This window comes from Onychomys torridus, chromosome 8 (assembly GCF_903995425.1).
Source record: "Onychomys torridus chromosome 8, mOncTor1.1, whole genome shotgun sequence".
NCBI lineage: Eukaryota > Metazoa > Chordata > Mammalia > Rodentia > Cricetidae > Onychomys > Onychomys torridus.
In genome coordinates, this window is record NC_050450.1 from 58,865,132 (window position 1) to 58,870,355 (window position 5,224).

Below are 5,224 nucleotides of genomic sequence, written 5' to 3' on the forward strand. Positions count from 1 at the left end.
ATTTGTACTTTTAAGGCCTCTCTTTCAGCTGTCTTTATTTGGTTCTCTGTTGGTGGGAGGATGTACAGCCTGGTGTTGTCAAATGGAGGAAGGGGCTGGGCTGAGGTTGCAGTGGTGCCCCCCTGCTGCATTTCTAATTGGTTGTTGTTTTTCTGAGACAGGGTCTTTTTTAATATAGCCCTGGCTGTCCTGGAACTAACTATGTAGACCAAGCTGGCCTTGAACTCAGAGATCTGTAGCTGGAAGTTTTCCTTTGTCCTGCCCAGTTCCACATCTGTTCAGCATCTGTTCAGTCGCAAGTAAACACACAGAGGCTTATAATTATTACAAACTGTACGGCCTAAGCTCAGGCTCATTATTGACTAGCTTTTATAACTTAATTCAACCCATTTCTATGAATCTATGTTTTCCACATGGCTTACCGGTACTTTCACATCTTCCTTCTTGGGTGGCTGAATCAGGTCTCTCCTGACTCTGCCTTTCTTCTCTCTCTATTTCTCTTGGATTTCCCACCTGGCTATAAGCTTTCTTGTCATAGGCCAAAATAGCTTTATTTATTAGCCAATGGGAACAACACATATTCATAGCATACAGAAAGACATACCACAGCACTTCCCACTTTCTGTCTAATCAAAAAGGAAGTTTTTCATTTGAATATGGTAAAATTACATATAACAAAACAGTTACCAAGAAAGAATTATAGTCACAATATCTAATTTATTTATATTTAGCAAAATTAAAGAAAATACTCTATCATGTATCTTATTTTGGTGAGTCTAAAGTTTCCTGTCTAATTTACCCTTTTATCATGACTAAGGAAAACTATAATTATAACTATCTGGTCTTCAACTTCATCAAGGACCTGAGGAGGATATAATATTACCTGCCTCTACCTTGCATGTGGCAGGAAAGGTGTGTTCCATCCTTCCCAGCTACTTCTAACAGTTGAGAGTCTGGGGCAGAAAGATCATTGAGACCAATAGTTGGGGGCTAACCTGGACAAAAAGTCAAGACCCTATCTAAAAGAGACAGGGACAAAGAGGGAGGGAGAAGGAGGGACGGGGGCTAGGGGAATCAGTTCTGAGTCAGAATAAGTCTCTGTGTGAAGTAGAATGTTTCCAGCAGGTGTCTACACGGCTAAGTCACTAATTAAGGTGTGACCTCAGATCCCCTTGGGATCTCTTTGGAAGCTTCAGGAGCAGTCTCTCAGCAGGCTGTTCTGTGTGGGCTTTTGCCCTGGGTCAAGTTCAGGAGGGAAACTGCACTTTGCTGTGCTCTGGGCTGGATTAGTTACTGTATAAATTCCTACAGTCCCTGTTCCTGCCCCAGGGCACTTGGCTTTCTCTGTGTAGGGGGTTTATTTTCCTGTTGTTTTTGTTTTTGAAACAGGGTCTTGCTCTGTAGCCCAGGTTGACCCCAAATTCAAAATTCTGCCTCTGTCAAGTGCTAGGATTATAGACATTTGCGACCACACTCAGCTTTATGTCTGTCTTTTTTTCTGCTTCTTCTAACGTCATTTTTATTGTAACTCAGTTTTCTTTGGGGGGGGGGGGAGGCGTGAGAGTTGCTAGGGTTGGATTTAGGGACTTGTTTTGAGGTTTATTTATTTTTATTTTTATATGTATGTTTGCCTGCATATATACATGTCTGGTGCCCCCTGGGGGGTCAGAGAGGGCATAAACAAGACCTTCATAATGACCATACCAGTTAACATGCCAGTGTTGATGGGGGAAATTTCACAAGGCTCCACTTCTAGATGAAAAGCTACAACCTGTGGTTGCTGAGGGAGGGAGAATCAGTTTTCTCCAGTCATGAGCCCCTATTTGGTTGTCCAATCCAAGTGGTCAGCTCCAAACATGTGTACACAGGAGTAACACTAAATGGACAAGAACACTTGTTTTTGCAAATTACCCAGTTTAACTTTTAGCACCCACATGGTGGCTTACAACTGTCTGTACCTCCAGTTCCAGGGGATCTAATATCCTCTTCTGACCTTTCTGGGCACCCAGCATAGTCATGATGCATATATATATATATATATATATATACATATATATATATATATATATATATATATATATATATACTTTTAGGAAAAACATTCATACACATAATATGAAATTTAAAAAATTCTCTCTCTATGGGGCTGGGATGTAGCTCAGTGGTTAGGAGCACTGACTGCTGTTGCAGAGGACCTAAGATCAATTCCCAGCACCCACATGGTGGCTCACAACCATTTGTAACTCCAGTTCTTCTGACTTCCATGGGCTCATGGCACATAGACATACATACAGGCAAAACATTCATACAAATAAATAAAATAAATCCTCAAACCCCCACTCCCACCCCTTACCCCAGGACCAGGATGTAACTCTCAGCTACTGCTCTGGCACCATGAATGCTGCTGTGATGACAATGGACTAAGCCTGTGGACCTAGAAGTGATTCTGAGAAGAGGGGACGCCGTCCTGAGATCTCCTGCCCAGGATTGAACAGAGCTCAGACTGCCCAACCAGGGTCACATGCAGCTAATTAAAGACTAGAGGGGGCCTAATTAGCTAAGCCACAGTGCTCAGTGGCTAAGAGAAGCCAGAAGAAATCCAGCCTTGGGGTCATCTGGAGGCCTGAGAGCCATGTTGCCACCAGTGTGGGTTTCCCAAGTTGTGTGTGTAAGGACTCTGTCCTTAATTACATCATCAGCCTGGGATGCAGGCCAGCCTAAAAAGTGGGTGGGCCCTCTGTGTGTCTCCCTTTTCTCTTTCTGCTCTCTTCTCTCCACTCAGTCTCTCTGTCTCCCTCTCTCCCTCTCTCTCTCAATAAAGCTCCAAAAAGGTAACTATGGCTCGTGATTTTCCTCCAGCATGCTCCTCCGACAGCATGGCATAAGCAGCGCTGATTTAACCAACATTTGGTGCCATTCAGACTCAATACACCAACGGAGGACCTGCTGACTGCTGCCACTTGCCGCCTCCATCCCCTCCGACCAGCAAGACCTCAACTCACGAGTGCATGCATCCCTCGCCACCACTGGACCCCTATACAGCTACTCTGCTACCACCATGATTCTTCACAGTGAATCTGCCATTCTCGCAGTTGTAGTCTGAGTTATATTCTTTGCGATAGACACCCTGGGGGTTGTCATCAGGCTGTGCTGGCAACGGCAGGCACATTTTTGATCCTGACGAGGAGAAAAATGTCGTCTCAGGTCTACCAGGTAGACCAACTGCAGCGCAGTCGCAGCCCTTCCCATCCCTTGACGAAGAGGATGGTGAACTTGAGCTGATTCTTAGATCTTTCTCCACTCTTTGGGGACACCCAAGATTGGAGTCTGATCCCAGCTTGTTATTTTAATTTTTTATTTTTCTCTCGGCTACAGCCATGAGACAAAGGGGCGGATACATTTACCACCTACATTGGCGGATAAGGGCGGGTACCGGTAAACCTGGCCACATAACAGCATAAACCTGGCAGCATAATGGCATTGTGGGAACTTCTGCCAGCGAACGGGCAAATAAGAGTTACTTTATCTCCAAGCTTTGTGCCAAAGCTCTAAACTCTTCTCCCTCCCCAGGCAGTGGGCAGGCTCAAATGGGCGGGTTTGGACGGCTGCTGTGCTGTGTATTCCAGACAGTCTCACCCGGGAGTCTCTGGGAGTCTTTTGCCTGCCTCCCATTTTACCATGAGGATGCTGGGACGGTAGGTGTGCAGCACTTCAGGATTTTCACTGGAGTTCTGGGGGTCAGACTCTGGTCTTCAGGCTTGTGCACGGAGTCCTCTATCTGCCAACACATCTCTGTCTGATCTTGCTTGTTTTTAACAGATTCTCACTATTTAGTTTAGGCTGACCTTGAACACACTAGTCTCAAGGTCATGAGGCTCTTCCTGTCCCAATCTCCTGAGTAGAATTGCATCACCCTGGTTCCAGTGTCAATTAGTCACAGATTAGACTCATCTGAGCAGGGAGCCTCCCCTGAAGAACTGTGCTGACTGCCCTCACTGATGTGGGAAGGCCTCGGAGACTGGGGACTGACCTTCAGGCAGCAGTCCAGGAAAAGAGGGCATGCGGAAGGACATAAGGACTTTCCCTCTCTTGCCTTGTTCTGGCTGGGGTCCACCTTGCCCAAACTCCTGTTTTTGCTGCTGATTCCTCCTCTGATAGAGTCTGCACTCTAAGCCTTCTTTGTGGAACGGGGACCAGCTGCTCTCCAGGAACTTTCTGCCTTCCAGTGCCAGGTGGGGACTACTGAGGCCCCCCACCTTGTGGACTGAGTAACTACCACCCCTTGCCTACCCACCCCTACTCCCCACCAGTAAAAGACAGGTCCTCTGGGACTCCTCCAAGGTTGAGGCCCCACCTCAAGGACCGAGTTCCCTGGTTCTTAGCAGCTCATGTTTGATTTGGTGGCCTTTTTTTCAAAGCTCACTATATATGCCCTGTTCTGTTCTTAGAGACCTCAATAAAACAGGAAAAGTGAGCTACCACACTGGATTTAATGTAACTAGTTGAAATTTTTTTTTTGTGTGTGTGTGTTTGAGGTGAGAGTGAAAGCAAGGGGTGTCCCAGAACATTTGTGGACATTTCTCCCCTTCAATCTTTCCATGGATTGTGGGCTTGAACTAGGGTGTCAGACTTGTAAGTACTGGCTGAGCCTTCTCCTGGCCCTCTCCCACCCTCACATTTTCTTTGTTTGATTTTGTTTTTTGAGACAGAGTTTGTCTGTGTAATAACCCTGGCTGTCCTGAAAGTAACTCTGTAGACCAGGCTAGCCTTGAACTCACAGAGATCCTCCTGCCTCTGCCTGTCAAGCATGCTGTGGGACTAAAGGAGTGTGCCACTACTACCCAGCTTTTATTTTCTACTCAGCTTTGTAGTGTGTGTGTGTGTGTGTGTGTGTGTGTGTGTGTGTGTGTGCTCTATTTGCTCTATGCCTGCATGTCAGAAGAGGGCATCAGATTCCACTACATAGATGCCTGGAATTGAACTCAAGACCTCTGGAAGAGCAGCCAGCGTTCTTAGCCGCTGACCCATCTCTCTAAGCCCAGAATAAACTCTTCCCTGTCTCCCCTCCTCCCCTTTGGTTTTTCCAGTCAGGGTTTCTCTGTGTAGCCCTGGCTGTCCTGCAGCTCACTCTGTAGACCATGCTGGCCTCAAATTCAGAGATTCCCCTGCCTCCAAAGTCCTGGAGTTAAATGCTGTGCCACCACCTTCTGTCCAGTGTTTCCTT